Below are 14,086 nucleotides of genomic sequence, written 5' to 3'. Positions count from 1 at the left end.
AATTAACGCAACCACTTTGGAAAATTGTTTTGACAGTATTCCCTAACGCTAAACATAGATCCCTATGACCCAGCAATTCCATTCCTAGGTATATATCCAACAGAAATGAGTGCTATGTTCATCAAAAGACAACTACACGTTCATAGCAACTTTTTTTATAATAGTCCCAAATTGAAACCCAAATATTCATCAACAGTAGAGTGGGTAAATAATGGTAATAAATTCATACAATGGAAATTAACTTCACAGCTATGAAAATGTACAAACTAATGAAAAGCAATACTCAGATACCACTGATTAAAAGACATCCCAATTTTAGAGATGTTCTGAGGTTAAAAAAAAAAAAAAAGTACATCTTAGAATAAATACGGCAACTTTTTCTTTTCTTCCCTCTCAAAGTCCTTTCTGATGTTCTCCCATCACTGCCCAGCAGTATGTGTCATTCCCGCCCTCGTTTGTTCTCATGCCTTTGACTCTTCTTTGCCTCCTCTTCCTGCATTTCTCATAGCTTCTCCGACATTCCTCAGTGTTGTTTTGGAGACACTTGACAAACTACCTAATGAGAATGAGCTTTCCTTCTTTCTCAAAAAGAACCCAATAAGCGCAGAGTATGTAATTTGTATATTTGGTACTTTTGACTGCTCCAGGCTTGCTTACCTCTGAGTTTGCTACTAAGTCAAGGGAAAATACATTCACAGCCCACATGTGTAAGACAATGCCCTACACAAAAACCTGGCTTCTGCATGGATTCTGTTTGTACCTCTGCCATACTCATTCTGAGCCACCCAACACACTTAACCTAAAGTACACCACTGGGAATAATATATATTTGTTATTATTATTAAGAGGTCATATATTTAGTTCTTAAGAAAAATAAAAAAATCAGCAGGCTTCAAGGAACTTAAAATCATTATTTCTTTTACAACAAACCTCCATAAAAAGCTATTAAACAGCTGTTTATAAATGTTAAAGTCTTATTTCAATAACATAATCAGGAATAGAAGGTAAATTTTGCTTTCTCTTTTTGGCTCTTACTGAGGCCATATTAAACCAACCTGTTAGAATGCTCAGTGTCAAACTGAGCCTTTTCTTTAAAAGCCGAGTGTTCTTACAATAATTCGTAGTGGGCTAACCAAGAATTTAACAAAACAAAAATCACGAACTAAACTGAACAGTACCCAAGACACCTTTCAGGGAATTTCTACTTCTAGCTTGAAAACTAGAGAATCCCCCAAAATGTACCTCCCTTTAGGAAACACACAGGACAGTTTGTATTAGGTGAGTCCGCCAATTTTCATCAAAACTGCAGTATGAATGAATATAATTAAATCTGGGTGCTCAAACACTCTCAAATTCAGATGTATTTAGAGGACCAAAATGAACAGAAAAGGAAGTGGAATTATACCAATATAACTGGAAACTGGGAGAAGAAAAATGTGAAAAGATTATATACTTGTGAACAACATTGCTTAAGGAATTAACTATACAGCAAGTGGCCAGTAACAGACAAAAAGTGGAGGGGGCTTAGCAAATGTGTAAAAATACCTCGTTTGGACAGAGTCTACTCCTTCCTCCCAAACACAAACACACTACACCTAAGTGAATAAAAGCCTTCAGGATAAGGTGTAGATAAATGCTTATCATTATTTGCACAAATTTTGAGATACTACCAAATTACTGAATGCCAAATAGGAATATGACAACCTATAATTTACTGTCCACTCAGTAAGAAAGAATAAGAACAAGGAAAACCAAGTATCACTAAGCCAAATGAGGCAGAGGAGGTGGGGAGGTGACAATGAGCCAACTTGACTATGAATCAAAAGGAAAGGCAACACCACAGAATGAAGGCAAAACGGGGAAGGAATGAATGCAAGGCTGAGAGTCGGACTTCTAGAAGGAATCCTATGTGCAGTGTAGAGTTCTATCCACACCAAAAGATATGCTCTAAGAGGCATTTCAAGACAAAAATGGCAACAGCACATGACCAAGTAAAAAATTAAAATGGCGGACAAAGAAGAAAGATGGAAAACACGGTGATAAGCCAACTATGAGAGGAGTACACAAACCACAGTGGTGGTACGCAGACCAGGGTCGTGACTGCAGTAGAGATAAAAAAGGAAGAGATATGAAGGATATTACAAATGAACAATCAATAGGACTTCGTGACCAACTAGAATAGAAACAGGGGCCAACCTAGAAAGGTTAAAGTTTAAAAGCTAAAAAATGACATAAGACATCATTTACCAAAGAAGGGGAATTCTAGTTATGGCCAAAATGGGACAGGAAGGTGACAGTGGAGAGATGTAAGGAAGCACACACTGACATACATCCAAAAAAGATGTGAAGTTAAAGCTCAAGAGGGAAGGCATAAATACCTATATGAATAAAGTAAGAGTTGAGTCTGTGACAGCAGATATTTGATTTACCCAAATTTATTGGGTGCCTATTCGTATATGTCAGGAACACTCCACGCTAGAACTCAGGCTTAAAAGACACTATCCATAATCTCAAAGATCTTACAGAGTAATGGAAAAAAAGAGAAGGCACTATAAAGAGTTTCATACGCTATTTAGCTTATCACTTAGCTTTACTCTAGATTTATTCCCACATGACAGCCAACAGAGATAGGGCACAAAATAGAGAATATATACATGTGCAGCAAGCACAAAGCGCCAGTCTTTAGCAGACAAGAATCTGTGCTACTTCTTACACCAGAAAGTGGGATTCAACAATTATGAACCCATTTTCTGCTATTATCTTGACCTTTTATAGTTTACCTCTAGTTTATGAAGATCTGACTTAATAATACCCTTTTATTGATATATTTTGTCATTTCTTAGGAAAATGACCTCAGAGCTATAAAGTAAAGAAAGATAATAAAATTTAGAAGCTCCTCTGTGTGTGAGGTTCCCTGAAATTCTTCTGAAAAACTGCAACTACTGACTGAACAACACACAACGTCACTCAGAAAACCAAACAAATGCAGTGGTACCTCAGCTATAAATGAAAACCTTATAAAATGAAGAGCTATCATGCATTACAAAAGAACCTAACACATTACAAGACACACCCCTCACTTGTCTTTCAGTTCAAGCATCCCTCCTGGGAAGTTTTCCCAGACCATCCTGGCTAGGTGAAATCCCCCTATTATAAACTTACTGCATCACATACCGCTACTTTGTAGCACTTACCATAACTACATTTTTACATGTATCTGTCCAATCTGCCCCCATGAGAATGTAAATTCCACGAGAAAAGCCATATCTGTTTTCACGCATCATTGTAAGCCTACTGATACATTCGCTCAAATATTTGTTTAATGAATGAAAAAGAATGTGCATAGAGAGCTTGTGAAAGGATAGTAGCTCTGGGCGTGGGGTTAGGAGTACTTTTCACTTTCTGCTTCACACAATTCTGTACTTTTTAAAATAAACATATTTCTTGTAGAGTCAGAGAAAAAAACAGATTTCAAAACCAAAGTGCAGCTGTGCCTCAGCTATCTTAAATCCTTACTAAAGAGAAGATTCACATTACCAAGAGTCATTCATACTTCAAAAGAATTCTCTCCAATATATTTAGGGTTATGCAAATTTAGAGGTTGAAATTAATTTAAGAAAAATCAATCAGAAACTAGGGGCAAATAATTTCACAACTACAGTACTCTACATAAGTCAACACAAAAACAGAAATGATTATCATACGATATATCTATTTATAAAAGTACATGCACTAACTGATTTATTAGGCACTTGCTATCTACTGGACATTGTGGTACATGCAAGTGTTTATCAAAACTATGTAATGGTGGAGGAACAAATAAATGAGGATTCCTTTTTCTAAGTCCCATATAAAGATACTACACGCATGCACAGTGGCAATAATAAAAATGCAAATAGTACATATTTTCCTTTCGCAGAATTAAACAGCACCATAGACACAAAACCATCTCACTATATGTAAGTACGATGAGATATGCTCAGGGTATTACAGAGACGCAGAAAAGAAACAGCGGAAGGGCATCGAATCCAGGTATCCAGCACTTGTCACAGTGTGTCCTCTTACTACAAATGAGATGCTGCTCCTCAAAACAATGAAACAAAACTCTAGAAACATTGTTGCTCCCAACAAATGTTAGTAAGAATTCATTTTGCAAAAGCATTTCTCTGCCTGTACTGAAATGTCTTTTGTATTAAGTTATTAAGTATGAAATGTCCAATTTCCTTTAAGTACTAAGTTTGAGGGCTGACATTTCTGACATTTCACTTTGACACTTGTAGTTTTATTTTTATTGTGAAGGTACATCCTCAGTCTTTCAAACGCACGTTCTGGCTTGTGATTATCTTTCAAATTTTTTTTTCAGAGCAATTTTTGTGAGACCATGGATAACTCAAAAATTCATGTTATTTTCAAATATGAGTTCTGAAGTGCCAAAACACAGTTTGAAAGAGAATATTCATCCAAAAAACCTAATGGTGTCTTTTTGGTGGTCCAGCACTGGTATTAATATTATCTACTACAGTTTCATGAAACCTGGTCAGTCGATTACAGCAGATGTCTACCGCAACCGATAGGATGAAATGATGAGGATGCTTGGGATTGAACAGCTGACACTGGTCAGTATAGACAGACCAATCCTCTTGCAAGACAACACTTGACCACATGTTGCACAAACGCTGCTCAAACTACAGAGGCTGGACTTGGAAACTCTGCCATCCACCATATTCACCAGACTTTGCACCAACTGACCTCTACCAGGCTCTGGACCACTTCTTGCAAGGAAAAATATTCAATTCTCAACAAGCTGTGGAAAACAAGTTTCATGATTTCATGGCCACTCGCTCTCCAGGCTTCTTGGCTGCTAGCATAAATAAGCTATTGTTAAGATGGCAAAATTAGGCCGGGCGCGGTGGCTCACGCCTGTAATCCTAGCACTCTGGGAGGCCGAGGCGGGTGGATCGTTTGAGCTCAGGAGTTCGAGACCAGCCTGAGCAAGAGCGAGACCCCGTCTCTACTAAAAGTAGAAAGAAATTAATTGGACAACTAAATATATATAGAAAAAAATTAGCCGGGCATGGTGGCACATGTCTGTAGTCCCAGCTACTCGGGAGGCTGAGGCAGAAGGATTACTTGAGCCCAGGAGTTTGAGGTTGCTGTGAGCTAGGCTGACGCCACGGCACTCACTCTAGCCCAGGCAAAAAAGAGTAAGACTTTGTCTCAAAAAAAAAAAAAAAAAAAAAGATGGCAAAATTGTGTTGATAGTTTAGGCACAGGCTTTAATTGTACTGCTTCTTGTTTGAGATATAATAAACTACACTTCTGATTCGAAATGGTACATTTCCTATTTAATGACTAATATTAACACCTAAGATTGTGTAAATGTCATTTTCTGCCTAGATCACTTTCCTTAAGCCTCAACCACTAATTTCGAGCTCTCTCATCATTCATGTTTCACTTTTAGCTAACAGCCCAGACGTCTTCCCGAATCAGCCCACAAAGCAGATTTTCCCCCATCTCTAATCCATACTGTGTTCATTTCCTTCACTGTATTAACCAATTTGACATAATTGGTTCATTTACTTGATTTTTGTCTCTCCTGGTAGAATGAAATCTTTAAGAAATAGTACCATGTATGTTGAAATGACTTGGTAAATTCATTCAAGTCATTCATTCAAAAGATAGTTATTGAGGTAGCATTCTAGGAGCTGGGAATATAGAAGTGAATAAAAGAGACCAAAACACTTGTCCTCGTGCAGCTTACGTTCCAGTAGAGGGAGACAGATAAAATATAAGTAACACGTTTCTCAGGTGAAAAGTGCTATAGAGAAAAATAAAGCACCATTCATTATATTATTATTATACATTATAGAGAAAAATAAAGTAGATGGGAAATCCTGGGGGAAAGGTGTAATTTTAAACAGACTGGCTGAGCTGGGCCTCGTGGAGAAAGTGCCAACTGACTCAAAATTTAGAGGAAATAAGACTGAGCCAAGCAGTTTTCTGGGGAAAAACTACTATAGGCAAAGGCAATAGGCAGTGCCCAGATCCTGAGGTGGGGGCATGCCTGGCATACGCATGGAGCTAGAAGACCAGTGTGGTCTGAGAATGAAGTGAACAAGGAGAAGAAGGGAAGGAATGGGGTCAAAAAGGTAAGAGAGCCAGAATGGTAGTGCTGGATATAAGGGCTTTAGCTTTTACGGTACTCTAAGTACCATTTGGACCCAGTGGAGACCTCTGCGTGGAAACATATTTTCAGATTTATATTATTAAGGAATTATTCTGGCTGGTGTGTTGAGAATAAAAGGAGGGAAGGGGTGGACAGCAAGGGTGGAAGCAGAGACCAGTTCAGACTTGCAGTAATCTAGGTGAGAGATGATGATAGCTTAGACGAGGGTGATAGCAGTGGGGTGGTGAGAAGTAGACGTATGAGAGACAATAGGTTTCCTGATGAAAGAGATACCAGGTGTATGAGAACAGAGGAGTCAACAGTGACTCCAAGGTGTCAGCCTGGGCAACTGGAATAATGGAGTCAGTCATCAACTGATTTGGGAAATGCTGATAAGAAAGCTAAAGGAAGAACAGGAGTTAAATTTTATGTGCATTAAACGTACAAATAAAATGCTAGGTTCACAAGGCTTCCATTTCAAATGAAGTCATGGTAATATCAACAAGCCAAAGGTCCTGTGCTTACCTCAAGCTACTGAAGTAGGACATCCTCACCAACTCTCATAAACACACACACAAACCACCCTCAACATCCTCCCTCAGAAAGACACACTGCTCATATCCAGACTTCTAAAATGAATTCACAGAAACAGCTCCTTCACTTTCTGCTCCAATCCAAAATAAAAGACATGCAAACCAATCCCCAAATTTTCCCCAACGTCACTAGCTACAACAGTCACTAGCTACAACAAACCGTCCTGAGGACATACATCATCCCATGCAAACAAATGCCCCATATGGGTCCCAACCCACCATCACCTAAGCCATACTTATAAAAAAGAATTGTAGGCAGAAGTTTTAAAGAAACAAATTCCTCAGAACCATCCCTCAAAATTCACATTCATTAGGCTTAGGAGTAGGGCCCTACCTCAGATATTTCTAACAAGAATCGCAGGTTATGCAGCAGGTTTGGGAATCAAGGTGTTCAGGATCACCTGCAATGGAAGAAAGCCACTTGCATATATACATCTAAGGGTAACTTCTATGGGGGGATTTGTGATGGTAAAGCTTCAAAAACCTCTTACCCCTGTGGTTCTGCTAGTCACCACCAAGTGTCAGCAAAAGTAGACAACCATCACCACTGTCAAATCACCCTAGATCCAGGTTACAATTACTACAGAACTTGTAAGCCACATCCACGACTGCAGGCAGAGAAGAGAGAGAAACCGAAAGCAAGTATGCCAACAGCTTTTCTGGATTCAGAAATCCTATTCTTTAGGGAACATCTATAAGAGAGAGAAGATGCAACCACATGAGCACCAACATTATTTTCCTAGAGAAACACTTAAATCACCACTTTCCTTAATTGTGGCTCCCAATTTCCAAAGACATCAGAAGTTCTCATAGAGGATTTCAAAGCCCTTCAGGAGCTGAACTTACGATCCCTGACACTTCTCATGGCATAATCTCAGCTATTCTCTTTGTGCCCACAGAATTCTCTACCTTTTTATCTCCCACAACCAGACTTTTGTTTCCCAGTTTTTAATCACTCTTTGCTTAAAGAGTGCTCCTCAAAGTTCTCTAATTAAGCAGAGTCTGATCTAGATGTATCACTCACCCCCACAAGCCTGCAAGATTTCTTACATTGCTACCAGATGTGTGCAAGTATGTTTGTATAGGCTTGTAGGCACAGGAATAGATAAAGACCTGGTCAATCTTTACAGTGCTTTCTTTTAAATTATAAGATCAAGTGCAGATAACAAATCATTTCTGTAAAATCTGTCTCTGGAGCACAAAGAACTAACCTGTGTACACAACATATACTCCAATGCATTACGAAGATGTTCTCCACACAGCCCATGTGCACTCTAAAATTCAAGTTCTCTACTCAGAAGAAAAGGGAATAAATATGGCTCTGGGCACCTACCTTTTCAGCTCTAGTCATCATTCATTTAATTTACACTTTCAACTCCAACGAGTGAGAAACGGTCGATGAGTTAAGCAGACACTCATTTAAGTGGGCATGAAGATGTGATTAAGGGGGAAGAAAACAGAAGACAAGCTTTGAAATACTCCTGCAGTACCCCCTCTTCCTGGAAACACACAAACCAGAATAACTAGATCTCAAGTTACACAGCCTAGCAGATAGGATGCTAGGCAGATCCTAACACATCATGAAAACAAAACAGAACAAAACAAAACTTGCCTTGAAAGTACTAGCCATATTCTGAGATCATAGTTAAATCTGAAAAGTGTGAGCCTCCTCCCAAGACTCCAGTTGCTATGCTCACAGAAACCTGGGAAGGGGACACAAGATTTTTTCTATTATTTTCAATATAACAAAACAATATGTATGGATATCAAAAGGAAAATTCCAGTTAAAGTCTCACTACAACAGGTCAAACCATTTTCCATAGAATTTCCATAGAATACCAGCCTATAAATTATATACTCATTATAGACAGGAACTGAGATCCCAAAGGATTCAAGAGTAAAACCTATTTATAAAATGCACTTTAACAACTAGCTTCCAAAAGTAAATTACAATTATAGTATTGCACACATAGAACTGTCTTAATAAGGAACTCTTTCTTCTAAAATATTATCTCAACTAAGTTAAGACACAGAAAAAGGAGAAAGAAAAGTCACTGTACACACCACTATAATAGAACTCAGCCAAACTCCCCACCTAGCTGCCCAAAGCAAAAAAAAAAAAAAAAAAAAAAAAAAAAAAATTAAAAAAATCCAAACTAAATAAAGAGCCTAGAACTAGCTAACTATTCATGAAAAGCCCAAGAACTCTATAATTACCTCATTTTTCCAAGTTGTAACACAATAAAAGCTGTTAGAATATGAAGGTGATCTATGAGACTGGGACATTGGCTGGTCCTAACAACAATCTAGTTTTTAACAATTCTTCCAAAACAGTTCTAAATCTTGACCTTCCATTTAGTAGACATACCTCTCAGGTTCGGAGTTCTGCTTAGAGGTTAAGGGTATGTGAAGCGGCAATGACCTGGATAATCCAACACTAAAAATTCCAATTACTGTTATTCATTAACTTCAGAAGGAGAAAACAAGGTGTAAAAAGACATGATCAGCTTCCTGGGGTCCTTCATCATCTTTGGTGCAAAGCATACTATATCTGTGCACCCCAGTTTTCTTGGGTCCTACCTTCCCAGATATTCTTTTCTCTAGAATATCCAAACTGGGGGAGATAAGAATTCTCGGGCTACTAGAGTCCCTTATAAAAGGGAATCTTCTCCAGTGTCTCTGACCTTATGAGTTGACTGATAAACCACAAGATATAAGCTGCCTGTAACATTTGTAGAAATCAACTATTTTTGGCTTCTTCCTTATGCTTAGTACAGAACACAAAAAAAGACGGAAGGAACACAGATCCTCTAGAAATGAAGACTGACAAACCACAGTAATAAAGACACCTATATCTTAAAGTGTACTCAAGTCAGCTCTGAAATTCACCCAGATGAGGCTTATTGCCTCAACCAACACATACATCTGGTAATAATAAACACTGATAAGTCGTAAACAAAAAGTTTTCTTAATTCAAAGACTCTACAAACTATTGGTAATATTAAAATTTACAAAAAACAAAGAATATATATGAAATAGATTTTTTAGATGGTATTTCAACTTAAGCTGCTGTACTAAGAAATGAAAAATTGTTTGATATTTTACTGCCTAGTCTCCAAAACACTAAAATCTTTGATTTGACCAAGTTACAAATCTGTTTTCAGTACAGAGAGAAAACACACAGCTTCTGTTTAACGAAAGGACAAAAAAGATCATCTCTGCAAATCATAATGTTTGGGTTCATGATGAAAACAGGAAACAGACAGCCTGCCCAGGTATAATTATGGTTGTAGTCTAATGTGCCTTAAGGTTCAGCCAAGAATCAAAACCCAGTGAAGAGGGTACGCAGAATTGACTAGCCTCTACCTTGCTACAGAATGCAACTTTTAATAATACTCCCAGCAGCATGTTACATAACCAACAGTAAACAACAATCTGATTCAAACCTCATTAGTAACAACATTCTGCCACTGTCTCCCACTGAAATTAATAGCTGACTTTGCCAGAGGGGAAAGAAATGCAACACATAGCAATCTACCCATTTCTGTGGCGCCTACCACAGTGAACCAGACAAGCAGATAATACTACCAGATCTGTACAGAACCTACAAAAATATTTTATTCTTTCTTTCCAGTTCGCTGCTCTCTTCCTCCTTTAAAGTAGAAGGTATCACGTGGATGCATTTAAAACCTAAGATGAAAGTCAGGTGAGAAGGTTCATCTAACTTTTACTGCCTATTTCGGCTATAATCTGAAAGGAATGGAAGCACAAAAAGATAACTGAATATTTGTAACAAAGATATCCACGTAAATAACAGCAGTTATGTAAAAAAGGACTAAGGGAGCAGCAATGTAGAGAGGGAAGGAAAGGAGATGTTACAGAGACAATCACGCAACCATAAAAATTAAATTTTAAAAATCCAAACATAACATGTACAACCTATATGAAGGTTAAATTTTGTTAAAGTGTTTCCTCTGAGTTGTTCTGTATTTTTATAATTTGGGGGTTCACCTTAGAGGAAAAAAATAGTTACCGAAGGAGTAAAAGAAAGACTGTAAAATAATTTGTTACGGATGAGTCAAGTAGCTCCTTACTTGGGGAATTTAAAACACCTGAATTTCATAATGACATTCGGATCAATAAATGTGAAACTGTCACACTGAATGTAGATACCGTTTTCTCCCTAACAGACAACTGCCCCGGCATCCGGCAGAAATTTTAAGCTATCTGAAAAGTTACTAAATCCACCGGAACTAAAGTTTTCAACCTTTCGGCTTTCAAATTAAAATTAAAAACTCACTCACTCTGGACTGTTCAGGTACTCTAAGAAAATTCAAGTACTCTCTCTAGCTTTCCAAAGAATTTTTAAAAACGCAACCCAAGTACCCTTTCCTCTCGACTTCTGCGAGGCCAAGCCACAACCTCCACCTCTCCAGTCTTTGTTGCTAGATAAGAACACTCTTGGTAGTGCTAGGCAACAGGCTGGATGTGACAAACCCAACCAGACTTCAAAACTTTTTCCACAGAAAGATAAGGTAAACAAGATATACTTAGCACCACACCCATTTAAAAGCACAAGCAGCCAAAACTGTTTTCCCCGCTCTCTAGACCTCCAGCTGGTCAGGAAACAATGTCTTTAAATCGAGATACGGATCTGGCCCAGGGTGTTCAGGCATTCCTCACCTACAGGCTGGCCTAAGCTCCCTTCTCCAATGCCATCAAAACCAGAATCGGAACATTTTGTTAGGAGGCGGGCAAACGTCCAAACACCCCGACTGTCCTCGCCCGAGTTCTTTTTGCAACCCAAATCTGTTTTGACTACTGAGCATGCTCAGACTTAAGACAGGCGCCACATGGGAGTTTTCAAAGCTTAGGCTCCAAACTCCACGTAACGGCAGCAGCTGAAAGGGAAAAGAGGGGAAAGGGGGAGGAGGAGGGGAAGAGACTGGAATATGGATTTGAGCACCGACAGTGAAGTGCAGACCCGGGCAGGAGCTGAACGGGGTGCAAACAAAAAGACGCCGCTACTGTTGTGGCACCCTCCTTGCAGTATACAGAAGTTTACGTGAAGCAGAAACCCTTGGAACGCTTACCACCGGCATGGCAAGGGGCGGAAACCGGGTCTAACGACCAGCTGTGAGCAGCAGCAGGTCACGACTGCCCGGAGTGTAATTCCCACCGATAAGCGAGGATCCTTATCTCTGGAACACAAAGCGACGGCGGCACTGATTCACCCGGCCACGGACAGCTCTGCAGCGCAGGCGGCCGCCGGGCTGCTCGGACGAGCACCGCGATCCTATCAGGGGCGTGAGTCGAGGGCGGTGCACTGGGGCGCAAACTGCTCCTCCAGACAGAAGAGGGGCCGGGGAATCCCCTCCAGGGCGTCCCAAACGCCGCCCTCTGCAGTCCCGGCGCTAACGGCGGGGCTGGGACGAGGGCCAGCCCCGGCCCCGCCTCAGGACGCCCCGGGCCGCAGGCGAGGCCTCCGTAGCCCGCCGGGCCGCACCGTCCCCGCCCGCCGGGACCCCGCAGGTCAGGACTCGGCCTACCTCGCGTCCCGCAGGCCCCGGATCGCTTCCGCTCCGCCCGCGGCCGAACGCCCCCGCCTCGGCCCGAGTCCGTCCGGGCAGAGCCCGCAGTCCCCGGCCCCGCTCGCCCGCTCCGGGGACCCTCACTCACTCACGGGCCGCCCGGGCGCGCTCTCCCGGCGCCGTCGCTGCGCTTTCCCTCGCCGCAACTTTATTAGCAGCGCGGTCGCGGGACACGCGCACGGCGCCCGCTCGCCCAGGACCCGGATGACGGGGGAGGGAGGGAAGGAAGCAGCCGGGGAGGACGCCCGCTGGGGTGGCGCATGCGCGCCAGGAGCCGAGAGACCGCTGCCGGGCGGACGGGAGCGTGGCCTTGCCCCGGCGGCTGAAGGAAACCTCGGCGCTTGGCTCCGCGCCGGCAAACGCCGACTTCCGATCAGCCGGAGGCTTTTGCATCGATGGCCCCGCCTGAAAGTAGGATTCATTCGGCCAACTCCTACCGCCACTACGAGAGCCACTCGTGGCCTCCACTGACCAAACCAGCACACATAATAATAAAATTAAGTAATCGTCCTTGATGTGGACAGTTGGAGATTTTCTGTCACGTGCAGTGTAAATAAAGACATCTTCCGATACGACCTCGCTACTATTATTGATTTGTAATATGAATTTCAATGAAGAGAGTCCTTTCTGTGCAAAAGTAGCTTCAAAACATGTTTCTGAACATCTCACAGCTTCTTACCAGATGCAGCCGTAAAACCCCTCCCGCAGGGCGACCTTGGAGCCCCCGCGGGCCTGCGAGACGGAGGGAGCGCCCGAGCCTGGAGCTCTAGGAGCGGGACAGTCCCGCGCTGGGCGCAACCCCAGTTCGGGGTACACATCCCCTGCCCGCTGCGGGAGGAGGTCCGTGGGGACTGGACCCTGGACAGGTGGGGCCGCTGAGGTGCAGAGAGGCCATCCATAGGCTAATTGCCTCCACCCCGTCTCCTGGACTCCCTTTTCTTACTAACTAGGGCTCTTCTCAAATGCTTTTTCCACCCAATTCCCAAAACTGTACGCATTTCCCAGAGTATGATATTGGTACCACATATAGGGCACCCGATTTGGAAAGTATTTGTGAGAAAAAGCTTTCAAATAATTTTGTTTTTACTTTAAAATGTCAATACTGGCTTTCCAATATTCCATTATAGATTTTCTTTTAAAATAAACTAAAAATTAAAATTGGCGTCATTTCGCCATCCTCTTTGACACCCTAATTCAATCTATCCTGAAACCCTGTTAACTCTACCTTGAAAACACATCTTTGAGTAGTTCCCATCACCTCAATTTTAGGGGCATCTCACCCGACACACAAATAGGACAGCTGCTATTTTGCTTCGGGATCCAGCACTTTGTTTCCATGAGGAAGAGACTAAACAAATGTTACCGAAATCTCTGCATTAGGGGTGACCATCTCAAATGACGACAGAGGCCTAGAGAGGGAGTGAAGTGTGCCAGGGTAGGGAACCAGAGAGTGCTCTGATCAAAGGAGGCACTGCTGTTATACTCCAGCCAACTGTCACCATAGGGAAATGTGCAAATAAGGACCTAGTGTTGGCAGATACTCTGATTTTTCAAGAAAAGCTGAAAGTTTGGATTTTTATGCAAAAACATCAGCTTTATCTGTTTAGCAACTTCTCTCTCTCTCCCCCACACACACCCTCCTTCCCTCCCCCTTCCTGTCCCTCTCATAGACATTCTGGAGGCCAACCCTATATATGCCAAACAAAACAAATCCATGGTCTTGATTTAGCCTGCTG

At 41.6% G+C, this 14,086-nt stretch overlaps 1 protein-coding gene across 3 annotated transcripts in view; it reads right to left on the bottom strand.

Moving 5' to 3' along the window:
• SMAD5 (SMAD family member 5) overlaps positions 1 to 12,556 on the bottom strand; it is a 38,796-nt gene extending 26,240 nt beyond the window's left edge. Inside the window, exon 1 of one of the 3 annotated variants that reach the window (XM_012646411.1) lies at positions 12,439 to 12,556. The gene's annotated coding sequence lies outside the window, so the exon portion shown is untranslated. Of the gene's footprint in view, positions 1 to 12,308 lie in introns of all 3 variants that reach the window. The other 2 variants (XM_012646412.1, XM_012646413.1) reach the window with 2 other exon arrangements.
• Between the last annotated feature and the right edge of the window lie 1,530 nt (positions 12,557 to 14,086).

Source organism: Propithecus coquereli, unplaced genomic scaffold, assembly GCF_000956105.1.
Source record: "Propithecus coquereli isolate 6110/MARCELLA unplaced genomic scaffold, Pcoq_1.0 Scaffold242, whole genome shotgun sequence".
Classification (NCBI taxonomy): Eukaryota; Metazoa; Chordata; class Mammalia; order Primates; family Indriidae; genus Propithecus; species Propithecus coquereli.
Note: the sequence above shows the minus strand (reverse complement) of the source record. Positions and strands in the feature narration are given on the sequence as shown.